Source organism: Elgaria multicarinata, chromosome 18, assembly GCF_023053635.1.
Source record: "Elgaria multicarinata webbii isolate HBS135686 ecotype San Diego chromosome 18, rElgMul1.1.pri, whole genome shotgun sequence".
NCBI lineage: Eukaryota > Metazoa > Chordata > Lepidosauria > Squamata > Anguidae > Elgaria > Elgaria multicarinata.
This window is the reverse complement of record NC_086188.1, coordinates 8,689,853-8,704,065: the sequence shown is the minus strand read 5'-3', so window position 1 is coordinate 8,704,065 and position 14,213 is coordinate 8,689,853. Positions and strand designations below refer to the sequence as shown.

At 43.8% G+C, this 14,213-nt stretch overlaps 1 protein-coding gene across 1 annotated transcript in view; it reads left to right on the top strand.

The window, feature by feature from the left end:
• GALNT9 (polypeptide N-acetylgalactosaminyltransferase 9) overlaps positions 1 to 14,213 on the top strand; it is a 143,718-nt gene that overhangs the window by 113,781 nt on the left and 15,724 nt on the right. The window lies entirely within an intron of this gene.

Sequence of the window (14,213 nt, the reverse complement as noted above, 5' to 3'; positions counted from 1 at the left end):
GATTTGCCCCTGGTTGCAGAGGCAGAGAAAAGAAGGAAGAGGAAGGGGAGGAAGTTGGAAATAGGAACTGACCAAGCTAGACATTCTCTATCGCCCCCTAGTGGCTGGATGCATGCGGAGTTTTTCCTATTATCCAACAGCTTGTGATGTGAGGAAAGATGATAGGCTTCTGGTCTATTCCAGCAAAAAGCATCTAATGTGCTTCTTACGTCTGCCTGCCTCACTTCTCTGTATTTTGACCTCTGCTTGCCCCTTTGATTCTCACCCTCTTGCAATCCCCGTTCTCCTTTTCCCAGAAGGGGCTTCTCTATCTTCACAGAGCTTTCTCCAACACAAGCTGTGGTTATTATTATTATTATTATTATTATTATTATTATTATTATTATTTTATATAGCACCATCAATGTACATGGTGCTGTACAGATAACACAGTAAGTAGTCCCCATGCATGTGTGAACCGGCCCCAGGCTGGGTAACGGTCTGTCTCGTGTTGCTTTTGCACATGTAGAAATGACTGAACTGGGGTGGGGGAATGCTTTCAAGTAATGTCTTAGTGGGAGGGGGTTAGAGAAAAGAAATGTCAAGCTGAGACCTTAGATACCCCTGCCATCTAAAAAAAGGAGCAATTAATGTCCATTTTGTAGCATATCTGTAATAATACGGAGCCATTACTTTAATGGCCTTTTGTTTAGGATGCATTAGCATAAGTAGATCAGCATGGTGGAATTTGCATTGCAAAAGAACATTATGGAACAAGCCAGGATCTCATAAACCTATGCAAATCCCTCCTTTGTCTCTCTCTCTGTGTGTCCCTGTGTGTCCCTTTGTGTGTATGTGTGTGTCTTTGTGTGTCTGCATGCTGTTATCTCCATCCATCCATATCTGCACAAAGGCTTTTTTTTAAATTCCCCACCCCACCACCACCCTCTTGAAGATCAATTAAGAAAAAGATTCCATGGATTTTTTTTGCAGATGCTACACAGAGAGGGCTGTCATTACGTCCCTTTCAAAAGCACCCCTTGTGATTACATTATTAGCCAGCATTTCAATATTTGTTATAGCTTTATAGAAACAGTGCTCTCCCTGATTGGTTGAGGGAGGAGGAGCTGGCATTTTGATTGATCACATGGATCAGTGCTTTGGTGAAATCCTCCAATGTCAGTTCCCCTTCAATGGAGTCACCTGGTGGCAGCACCCCCTTTGTGAAACTCCCTTCTCTTATCAGTTGGCTTGGCACCTACTTTGATGGCTTTAAGGTGCCTGATAACTAGGGGTGTGCACGGACCCCCCACTCTGCTTCACTTTAAGATCCACCATTTTCGGATCGGCCCGCTCTGCCCCACCCCCACTCCGCCTGTGCCCACTCCGCTCCGTTCGGAGCTCCGGATCCGGATCGGAGCTCCGGTCCCCCCCCATAGGCGATGGGGCAGAGCCCGGTAAGGAGGAGGGGGGCCTTACCTGCCTCCGTCCGTGGTCCGTCGCCGTCTTCAATTGAGCCCGGCCCAGACTTCCTGCTAGAACCACGGGCTCAATTGGAGACGCTGACGGACCGCGGACAGAGGCAGGTAAGGGAGAGGAGGGCGGGGGGCGTTACCGGGCCCTGCTGCCGTCGCCGCATGGGCGACAGCGACAGCGGCAGGGCCCGGTAAACCCCACTTACCTTTCCGGCGGAGCTCCGGATCGAGGCGAAGGATCCGCCTTCACCTCGATCCTCTTCGCCACGTTCCGCCGGCCCCCCAATCCTCTTCGCCTCCGCCTTAAGGGCAGGCGAAGCCCCCCGCTCCGCTACTGCTTCTCCGGTCCGATTAGAAGCGGAGCACATCCCTAATGATAACCGTTCAGTTGGCTCAGGCACTGAATGGCACTTACGGTATTTATTTATTTATTTATTTATTTTATTACATTTATATACCGCCCCCCAGCCGAAGCTCTCTGGGCGGTTTACAACAATTAAAAATAGTAGACATTAAAAGTATACAAAAAATTTAAAAAAAATAAAAGCAGTATAAAAACAACAACAACAATGGTAGCTAACTAAGTGAATGCTGGCACTTAAACCATGGTGACACCCACCATCTGAGTTCACCGTTAGAAGGACAGATGCTTTTAGTCCATTGTGTTTGTGTTTAGTTGTTGCTTTAAGTCCTTGAATCTTTCTCTTCTGCAATACCTTGTTTTACTTGCAGGCCAACATTTGCAGACTATAGTTGAAAAGCAGAGCAGAAATATTTTAAATAAAGTAATAAACCCATATCAAGAACCCCTTTGACTTTCTTAAAATTCCTCAGATATTTTCCCCAAGCATGGAACCTCTAAATCCCCATCTGATTTTATTTTGGGTGAAATGTAGTGGCAACACCATTTGCCTTTCTGTATCTCCATGTGGATCCTTCAGTGATCTCCTTAGATCTTCTGCCTACTCAGGACACTGGTCCACAATGTAAAATCTGCAATGGGATTAGACAATCATGGACATTCACAACATCCCTAGTCCTAAGGGACAAATATAGATCTCTAAAGACCTCTAGGTACTTTTCCTTTTTATTTTTTTTTATTTATTGCATTTATAGCCCGCCTTTTCTTCCTTCAAGGAACCCAAGGCAGTGTACATAATCCTCCTCCTCTCCATGTTATCCTCACAACAACAACCCTGTGAGGTAGGTTGGGCTGAGAGTCTGTGACTATCCCAAAGTCACCCAGTGGGTTTCCATAGCTGAATAGGGACTAGAACCCAGATCTCCCAACTCCCAGTCCAACACTTTAGACACTACACCACACTGGCTCTCCTTGAGCTCATAAACAGGTTTGCTCCCCATTGCTGCTTGAAGTGTTGCTTTTGGGGAGTGGGGTCAAAGATATAACTTGCGGAATGGCGGGTCAGCATTATAGCAACCTGAGAGCAGAGAGAAAAGCAGACCTCCGTATTCACCAGAGGTTCAGAAGTAGATTCTCTGGTTTAAGTGAGAGGTGTATTTCTTTATCCCTTGCTGAGATGCAAGACGTAACTTCCAGGGAGGTTTTCTTTTCTCCTCTGGAAGATTCAGAAATCCTTACACCAGGAAGCTGCAAGGCTGAAGCTGCCACTGAAAATGGCAACCCCGTGTCAATTCCCCTTTTCTAATAGCCAGTTCAGGAGACTGAGCACAGGGACCTATAAGAATTTCATTTTTGCCCGCAAAACATGTGAACATGCCATGTTCAAAGCCTTGAACGTGATTGTGGGGGTGAGCACACGTCTGCCGAAAATGTTTGCGAGTTGCAATTGTGCTTTCGATGGCATTGGATGGGTATTGTACAGCTTTGAGCTTACCTGCCCTGTTTCTCCCTTTTAAGTACAATTGATCATGTTAGAAAAAGAGAGCTTGCTCATAAAAACCACACACATCAATTTCATCTCTGGACATTCTCTGGTCAGAGGGGCCATGCTCTTTGTAAAAATTGTGCCGAATGGGAGTTTACGGAGATCGGATTAGCGGTTAAAGTATATGGGCCTTCTTCTTCTTTTTTTTTTAATATCATTTTAAACCTTATCTGCTTCTCTCTCCCATTGTGCCAGACTATTAATTTACCTGATTTATCTCTCCTGCTCATAAAGCCTTGCTCTGCAGAGAGATGAAGATTGCTGAGTACAAGTTTCTCCAGGAAATATTTCAATTTTGGCATGATTAAGTGTTCTTCTCTTGTAAGAAGGTTAGCAAAAGTCCTTGCCCTCCTTCAATGCCATGACTTCTGAATTTCCCCCCAGCTGCAGATCCTTTCTCCCTCGCTCCCCATTCTCTAAAGAATTCTTTCAGAGAAGCTTTCAAAAAGGATGGAAGATCCTAGCAAGGGCAGGAAATATACAGTTAAGGAGCTATAACTGAATGGATATAAATTCTATATCCTTTCAGTTTAAGCAGCGGTCCAACTCATTCTTCCCCAACTAGAGCTTAGAAATTAGAGACCACAGTTAGGTACTGCAACAAAAAGTTGCAGCGCGCACTGCTGATGTTCAGGATTTCCACCCACCCAGCTATGTCTTCTTCCACGATACAGTATTTTCATCCCCATTTTATTTGCAAGGTTTGATTCCCCCAACAGGCACTCAGCATTTTCAGCCTATATTGGGCTGGTTTTATGCAGGTGAGTGTTAAGACTGGGGTTTAGGTAGGGTGTTAAAGCTGCAGGAGCCCTGCCCCCTTGACCAGATACAAAAGAGGGTAGGGTACTTGCAGCTTTAATTGTTATGATGAAGAGGGAACTTCACCAGCTGTTGCATGCTTACAAACAACACCTGCTGAAATTCCCTTTTCTCTACAACTGTTAAAGATACTGGAGCCTTGTCCTCCTTTTCATATGGCCAACCTAGTTTAGGGCTTTTTTTAAAGTACTTTTGCAAGTTTTGAATTTCCCCAATCCTCTTGATTCTCAGTGGCCCCATTTTGGCTACAATCCCGATGGCACACGTGTCAGCTGAGTTCAGTATTAGAGGGAACTAGTAGAACCTACATAAAAACGGATGACAGTTTTATTTATTCTTATTTTATTTATTTATTACATTTACATACCGCCCCATAGCCGAAGCTCTCTGGGCTGTTTACAAAAGTAAACCCTCCTGTTCAGGGTTCCAGCATGCATTTTCATTTCCCCCCATTTATTTATTTTGTAATGCAGAGTGCTCACACTTTTGCTCTTCGGAAGAAGAAAAAGGAATACGAGTAGGAAATGTGTTTTTACAAGTCGTTTCTCCAGCCTCTCTGCTTGTACTTCTTTCGGTCGATATCACATCTCGTCAGACATCAGCCAGGACTGTTTCCCCATTATCTCGAAAGCAAACACATGGAGGTGTGTCTGGCACCTGGAGAGATTTTAAATGGCCATTTCCTTCTGGGTTTGATTCATGCTAGCTATATTTAGCCTTGCAGGTCTGTTTTCTTAACTATGTAGTGATGTTTGGCACCTTCACTCAGTGCAGAGGATATTCTAGGATTTACAAGGAGCAGTTATAATTTTGGGCTTACCCCTCCCCCCCCCCCATACACAACTACTGCTACTACAAAAAAGATCAGGACTAGGATAAAGGGTGTGTGAAACCTTTCATGGCAAGAGAGATAAGTTGTGTAAGCCATGTCAGCCTAAGTGAGTTCATATGATTAATCCAGCCTGTGTTATTTTCAAAGCCTCTTGACTGGAAGGAGCACATCCATGAGCAAATGAATGAGGAGAAAGTACTGATCTGATAGAATCATAGAATCATGGAATAGTATGTGACAACCTTTTAAGTATTTAGAATCATAGAATAGCAGAGTTGGAAGGGGCCTACAAGGCCATCGAGTCCAACCCCCTGCTCAATGCAGGAATCCACCCTAAAGCATCCCTGACAGATGCTTGTCCAGCTGCCTCTTGAAGGCCTCTAGGGTGGGAGAGGCCACAACCTCACCAGGCAACTGATTCCATTGTCGTACTTCTCTAACAGTCAGGATGTTTTTCCTGATGTCCAGCTGGAATCTGGCTTCCTTTAACTTGAGCCCATTATTCCGTGTCCTGCACTCTGGGAGGATCAAGAAGAGATCCTGGCCCTCCTCTGTGGGACAACCTTTTAAGTATTTGAAGAGTGCTATGATGTCTTTCCTCAATCTTTACTTCTCCAGGCTAAACAAGCCCAGTTCTTTCAGTCTCTCTTCATAGGGCTTTGTTTCCAGACCCCTGATCATCCTGGTTGCCCTCCTCTGAACCCCCTCCAGCTTGTCTGCGTCCTTCTTGAATTGTGGAGCCCAGAACAGGATTTGAATGTGAGCATTGAGTGTGGGATAGATTTGATTATAAGCATTGAGTGTATGAGCTAGAGATTGATGTTAATGGGAGATACAGGTCTTTTGACACCTGGGCATTTAAAAACCAATTCAAGTGATGCAACCTCTAAGAGTAGATGACATTACAAGAGAGAGTCTGGTTGCCGTTACCTGTAGTCTTGTAGCATCCAGGCTATAATGGTGTAATCTCTGCATATAATGCAGAAAGTGTGTGTGTGTGTGTGTGTGATGTATGATGTATGTCCGGAAATGTCTACCCACTTCCAGATGAATTAGAAACTTGAAATTTTGCATTCTGATAGGTCTGGTTGTACAATGTACCAGAAAAATCTAAAAACGCAGAATTTGGGATTTTTAGTATTTTTAAAGAATTGTGGATTTCCCAGATATCTCTAGTGATCAGGAAGGCTGAGAGTTGTAAGTACCAAAATATCCAGAGGGCACCTGCTAGGGGAAGGGCGGTTAATGGACATGCTAGGATGTCTGAACGGTTGATGTTCTCCATGCCCTGGAGGTATCTGGCTGGGTACCATGTAAGACAAGATGCTGGACTGGATTGACCTTTGGTATGATCCAGAGGAGCTTTTCTTAGATCCTTTCTCCATCCCCTGTGAATGCGACACAGTTCTGGTTGCAGCTCTCTGGAAGCTGCATGCTCAATTTGAAGCAAAGCCAAAGAAGAAGTCTCTTTTGGCTATCTCAAATATGCTGCCAGGTCTAATTAAATGCAGTACCATGCAATGGAAATATGGGACATATCGCAAGCGTGAAGGTATGATCTATAATATTACCCTTAGTAAATCTGTGATGCATAAAATGCAAAGAGCATCAGGCTATAATTCTACACTGGTGTGTGGGTGTGAGTGTGTGGGGTGTATATGGGGGGGATTCCACCTGATACTTAGCATGACTGTTGGAGCTGAGCTACACCAAGTTGATTGGCCTAATTAGCAGCCGCATGCATTTAAGGTAACATTTATACTGCTCTCTGATTTGTTTACAGTCATCAATACAGCAATATTTATTTTGGGAATTAATGGCAGTATTTGCTCCCTGCACTGATGTGATCTTGGACCGCATATCGTACAATGGTCCAAAAGCTGTAGCTAGTACAGACCACAGCAGCTCGGCTGTTGTCAGAAGCTGCCCTTTTTCAGCATGTAACTCCTTTGCTGGGGGAACTGCACTGGCTGCCCATTCGCTACCAGATCAGATTTAAGGCTTTGCTATTTGTACATAATGCCCTAAACAACTTGGGACCAGGATACTTGAGAGAGTGCCTTCTCCCCTATCAACCCGCCCGGTCACTGAAGTCATCAGAGGGTATGCTCCTGGTGGTTCCACATGGACGTATGGCCTTATTGGAGTCTGCCCAGACTAGGGCCTTCAGTGTGGTGGCCCCATTTCTGTGGAACTCTCTGCCCCTGGAGGTCAGGCAGGCACTGACATTGTGTTGGTTTTGACACTGTTCACCAACTTTATTTCCTGAAACCTTCCCTGATTAACCAGCCATGGTTTCTATTGGTATGCTTTTTTAAAAAAAGAAAAACTTTTAATATGTTGTATTTTTCTTTATATATTTTAATAATAGCATGTTTTATCCTTTTTATCTTTTATCATCTACCACTCTGGAATCTGTTTAGGTATGAAGCGGTATAGAAATGTTGTAAATAAATAAATGGGCAAGCTGAAGACAGAAGGACCAGACAGAAATGCAGATGTTTGTTGCTGCCTATGAATTTCACCTAAAGCAGAGTTTGAAATTCAATGGTGGAATGCCTGCACACAGCAGAGCCTTAGAACATAAGAACATAAAAAGTGCCATGCTGGATCAGACCAAGGGTCCATCTAGTCCAGCACTCTGTTCACACAGGGGCCAACCAGCTGTTGACCAGGGACCCACAAGCAGGACACGGTGCAACAGCCAACCTCCCACCCATGTTCCCCAGCAACCAGTGCACATAAGCCTTTTCCTGGCAGGACTGTTATCTCAACTCACCCAGAGACCAAGTGACCAAGTGACATCAGGGGGTGTCGCCATGCCTATTGGATGTCATTCAGTCCAGGGAGGACTAGATGGGTGAATCATCTGACCTTCCACCATCTTTTGGCTGCCCAGCCCATGTACCACATTGGGATATCCGAGGAATTTGCAATGGAATCAAATGAGTTCAGAGTTCTATGATTCCACAGCAGACCAGCTTTTCCTGATCCTGCAGACTCACACAACGTTTTGTTTTGTTTTGTTTTACTTTCCAGAACTTTACACAAATTTAGCCAGGCTAAAGCATGAAAATGCACATTCGCGGAGGGGGGATTTGCGCTTTTGGAGGTGAATTTGTGCTTTTTTGCAAGTGTGAACTTGCGCAAATTCAAGAAATTGGAGAAAATGTGATTCCGTCAATGAGTGAATGATGGAATGAAAGGGACCTGATGGCCTGTGAAACGCAGACAGAATAGATTTCGCAAAATCCATACGACCCTAGTACCAAGGCAAGATATGATCCATTGCAATTTTATGGACATTCTCCAACCACTACCTAAACCCCAAATATCAGTTTCATGTCTGTCTGTTCCACTGTGGATTCTATCATCCCTTCAAGTTGATAGCTCAAAGTGAGGATTTTAAACTGTGCAATGTATTGTCCTTTTTATAGAGAGAGAGAGCTCAGGCTATTGGGCGGTATAGAAATGTAATAAATAAATAATAAAATAATAATAATAATAAAATAACCTGCATGTCAGAGGACATTTTGCCCTAGGAGAGATAATCAGCTGGGCACCAAATCAATGGCTCAGACCTCTATGTACATTATTTCATATGGTAAAAGGTTCTTTTCCAGGCTTTATTGATCAGAACTCACAATGGGTTCTTGTAAACCATCATCAACAGATCTATATATTTGTCCTGAATTGAAAGAGGCAGATGGGGGCAAGGCAAGGAAGAAACATCAATGGCCAGAAATATTACACCACTGAGCAGGTTTGATCTTTCTGCAAAGCTACACACGCTTTGCATGACAAAAGGAATGTTCTCCACCCTATGTTGGCTTTCTTTTTTTAGTTCTGTTTTCTTCAAAACCAGGTGTCCAATTCTACCATCTGCAAAGAATTTATCTTCAGTAAATAACGATTTGTCTCTTGTGTTTATAGACAAGTTGGTCCATTTCCCTTTAATGTTGTGCTTTAGTGCTTTTTTCGTTTCAACATATTGCATAACCATCCATCTTGGGAGGGACATAAATATGCCTTGTATAAATAAAACAGTATTAGGGCATGAAGCATAGGGAGCGGAATTAAAATAGGCAGGATATTTATGCGATCAGTCATTGTCCTTAATTTGTAAATGAGGGCTAATTCACATGCAATCCTATTAATGATCAAAACGTAATGAAGCATCCGTGTGCCTGTAGTGACCCCCAATTAGAACTGCTAATACAGGCAGCCCTGCCCGGAGAGGCTTCTTCTGTCTCCTTCCTCACTCTGTGCTCTTGATAAGGACACACCCCAACAAAAAAGGCCACACGTCATCGCTGTAGCATTGCCTACAATTTCTTGCTCCAGTAAAAAAAAAAAAAGAGATTACTGTTATCTCTGGCAGCAATTACTTCTGCCTGCTTTCACCCCATACCAACTGCTGAGAAGAGAGAATAACCTCCAGCAGCAATTTCTTCCCCTTTTTTCCAACACTCACAATGCAGTTGGCTGTTCCAAATTAAGGGTGTATAAATCAAACCAATCTTGCTTGCTTTAGCCAATTGTCGTCAGAAGGAGGGTGAGCAAATCAGCCAAACGTGAGGTCACCAAAGTTTTCCAAATTCCATCCCGAAGCTCCAGTTCAAATTCATATCTGAGAGTGAGTTTACCCCTCCCATGAAAATCTACATATGTTCATGCCTGTTTTCCAAAATATACACCTCAATGGTGCGCATCTTTGGAATGTGCTCATTCTTCTCCTGTTGTAAAAAGTACACAATTTTTCCCATGCACATTTTTGTCAAATGCGCACATGTTGTTGAATGCATCATCATCATCATCATCATCATCATCATCATTATTATTATTATTACTACTACTACTATTGGGGGGGTCCACGAATCACATTGTAAGGTCAGAAATGTACTGACTTTGAGCGCAGATTACATCTGAGCCTGTATTTGGCCCAGAAGGTGCAAATGAACTGAAATGAATTGCTCACACATCCCTTTGCCAAATATGTTGGAGGTGAATTGCAACAACCTGCCAAGATTAAGCCAAGAGGCCACTCTGGCCTCGTCTAGAAAGGAGAGGTAAGAAAGCAGCACGTTTGGAGGAACCGGACTCCCACTGCTGTGAACTTGGTACAGCCTGTGTGCTTGTTTCTGTGCTTTGTAATTCCTCACTTGCGGAGGGGCTGCAGGCACCCGAGTGTGCATTGGACACCCCACCCCACTCCCGTGCCCATCCACCCCAGACCCAGCTTGCTAGGCTGAGGCCTGTTCCTGCATTTCTGTTGCCTGCATTTCATAGAATCATAGAACAGTAGAGTTGGAAGGGACCTATGAGGCCATCCAGTCCAACCTCCTGCTCAATGCAGGAATCCACCCTAAAGCATCCCTGACAGATGGCTGTCCAGCTGCCTCTTGAATGACTCTAGTGTGGGAGAGCCCACAACCTCCCTAGGTCATTGATTCCATTGTCGTACTGCTCTAACAGTCAGGAAGCTTTTCCTGATGTCCAGCTGGAATCTGGCTTCCTTTAACTTGAGCCCATTATTCCGTGTCCTGCATTCTGGGAGGATCAAGAAGAGATTCTGGCCCTCCTCTGTGTGACAACCTTTTAAGTATTTGAAGAGTGCTATCATGTCTCCCCTCAATCTTCTCTTCTCTTGGCTAAACATGCCCAGTTCTTTCAGTCTCTCTTCATAGGGCTTTGTTTCCAGACCCCTGATCATCCTGGTTGCCCTCCTCTGAACCCCCTCCAGCTTGTCTGCGTCCTTCTTGAATTGTGGAGCCCAGAACTGGACGCAATACTCTAGATGAGGCCTAACCATGGCCGAATAGAGAAGAACCAGTACCTCACGTGATTTGGAATCTATACTTCTATTAATGCAGCCCAAAATAGCATTTGCCTTTCTGGCAGGCATTTCTGTGAAATGCAATTTGTTTGTTTGTTTGTTTTAATTACCATTCTTGCTTTTCCATTTTCAATAATCTTTTTGAAGAGAGAGAGGGGAGGATCCTCCTCCAACCCCATGGAAAATGCATTAACTCCTCTTTATAAGTTGTCTTTCATGGCTCTGCATGTTTTGCTATTCTACTCCTCCCAGATAACTTCTGCTTCATACACTTAACCCTCTTTCTGTATTAATATTGGGCACACATTCCTGATTTGTCATTGGCAAACTCTGTGCCTTTCTTCTCTCTTTCTCTCTCTCTCTCTCTCTCTCTCTCTCTCTCCTTGCTAATGCTCATCCCTTTGTCTGTAGAAACTCTGGGCATATGTCTGTCCAGATTTATGGACACGGTTCCCCTACACTGTTGTTAATTAATCAAATGCAAATTTGGATGGCCGGTGATTTTCTACAGAACCAGTAGAGGATGTCAAGAGGGAAATAAGCTTCATTTCGCAAACAAATGTAAAAAGAGCATTGTAGCATTTTGTTTGGCCATTTGAGAAATCATTTGTCGCCAAAGATGCAAAGAACGTGCCGGGAGGGGAGGTGGAACCTGGTCATGGCACATAACTTCCCGGTAAATGAGATGTATGTTTCAGGCAGGGTGAGAACGTGGGATGTGATGAAACCCTGCCAACGTCCTGCTGATGGATCCAGGTGGGTACTAATGAACAACGAGTGTATGAAACAGACAGTTTAATCCCACCCCATTTACCTGCGAATATCTGGATTTTTTAAAAACCTATTCTGCCGGTGTTTCGTGGGTTGTCGGTGCTTTTCATTCCATCATCTGCTCATTGACAGAATTGGATTGTTCTCCAATTTCCCAAACTTGATGTACAAATCCCCCTTTCCCCAAATGCACATTTTCATGACTTAGCGTATGGGGGAATGTGCTTTTTTAACCCATCTTTCTATGACTAAATCTGATTCCCTTCCCCAACGTTCCAAATTTCTGCAAATTCGCACTTGCAAAAATTGCTCAAGTCCACCCAAAAGGTGGAACTTGTCCCTCCCTGTGTGCATGTAGTGATGGCTACCAATTTGAATGCCATTAAAGGGGAGTTAGACAAATTCCTGGAGGAGAAGACTATCAATGGTTATTATTATTATTATTATTATTATTATTATTATTATTATTATTATTATTATTAATTTATATAGCACCATCAATGTACATGGTGCTGTACAGAGTAAAACAGAAAATCGCAAGACCCTGCCGCATAGGCTTACAATCTAATAAAATCATAGTAAAGCAATAAGGAGGGGAAGAGAATGCAAACAAGCACTAGGTAGGGTAAACAGGCACAGGGTAGGGTAAAACTAACAGTGTAAAGTCCAAGCAACATCAAGTTTTGAAAGCTTTAGGAAAAAGAAAAGTTTTTAGCTGAGCTTTAAAAGCTGCGAGTGAACTTGTGGATCTCAGTCCTGATGTCTACTGTGCTACTTGTCCTGATGTCTCTGTGCTGCCTCCAATATCAGAGGCATTAAGCCTATCTACACCAGTTGCTGGGGAATATGGGCAAGAGGATACCGATATCTTCATGCCCTGCTTGTGTGTTTTCCAAGCGTAGCTGGTTGGCCACTGTATGATCAGGATGCTGGTCTAGATGGACCCTTGGTCTGATCCAGCAGGGCTCTTATGCTCTTAAGAAATTTGTCTCCACTCTGAGGTGCCACTGTGGTCAAGAGAGAGTGATCCCAATCAGCCCTTTGAGGCTGACTGGCAAAAGGACAATTGGGATGGGGTATTCCTGCCATAGATTTTTGGTCAAAAGTTGCCATTGGGGGTCTGCAAGGCCCCATCATTGCAGGCTTTGAAGAAGGCCTTGAAAACATAATGTTTTACTTTGACCTTTTCCTGATACATTTGCTACTGTTGTTGATTTATTGCTGTTTTTATTGCTGTTTTTTGTTGTGTTCTTCTTGCTTTCTAACAACGTATCATTTTTTATTATGTGCATTAATATTGTACACCGCTTTGAGGGGGCTCCTGCCCTGAAAGGCAGCCAAGAAATATTTTAAATAAATAAAAACAATAATAATGCAGCCAGTCTGACTAGGCTATGTAATATCACAAAGTCAATTCAGAGTAAAGGTTGGGAGCTTTGCCCTCACTCCAAGCAGACTTTCTCATGATGCCTGATAGCCAATCCTATTTGGCTAGATAATGATATCACCCAAACTAAAGCAAGAGTGATGCTTGCTGACCTCACTAAATGGGGATAGCATCGTCTAGGGACATGATTCCCCCCCCCCTGTAACATGTGCTCCTCTTTCAGCTCAGCCCTACTCAGTGATAAAATAATCCATTTGGACTTCACCTGTATGAAAGGGCAGTCTTTTTTGTCCCCATAAAACTGATGGAGGGACTGAGACTTTGAGACAAGTTTATAGTGGTAGTGCACACACTGGTAACTTCAAGGCTCGACTTCTGCAATGCGCTCTACATAGGGTTACCTTTGTGCCTAGTCCAGAAACTTCCAACTAGATCAAAATATGGCAGCCATGCTGGTGACTGGTACACCTAGGGGTGGTCACATTACACCAGTCTTAAAATCTCTTCACTGACTGCCAATTAGTTTCTGGGCGAAGTATAAAGTGTTGGTTATCACCTTTAAAGCCCTACGTGGTTTGGGTCTAGGCTACCTGCGGGATCGCCTTCTCCCGTACAATCCGTCCCGCACACTCAGGTCCTCTGGGAAGAATTTACTTCAGCCAACAAAAACAAGGCTGACAACTATTACCCAGAGGACCTTTTCTTCTGCCGCTCCTATATTGTGGAATGGCTTGCCGGGAGAGATTCATCAACTTAACAGTCTTCCAGAATTTAAGAAAGCCATAAAGACATCTCTTCCCAGCAGGCCTACCCAGTTGAATTTTAAGATGCCTTTTTAATAATGTTTTAATTAGTTATATGCATTTTATGATGTTTGCATTTGTGTTGTACCCCGCCTCGATCTGGAGGGAGAGGCAGGTAACAAATAAATTGATGATGATGATGATGATGATGATGATGATGATATGAGATTTGAATGTGCATTTCTTGTCTCATTGGGAACATAGGAAGCTGCTTAAGACCAGGCTTCTTTCTCCAACTAGCCCAGGAAGGTCTGTTCTGCGTGACAGTGCTTCTCCGTGATGTCACCTGCTGCATGCAAAGGATGTGTGCTACTGATGGAGCTGTGGCCACGTACTGTACTATGGCCACGGCACCAGCTCCCACGTCTCTGCATCACTTAATTCCTCCCTTGTTTTGTTCTTCA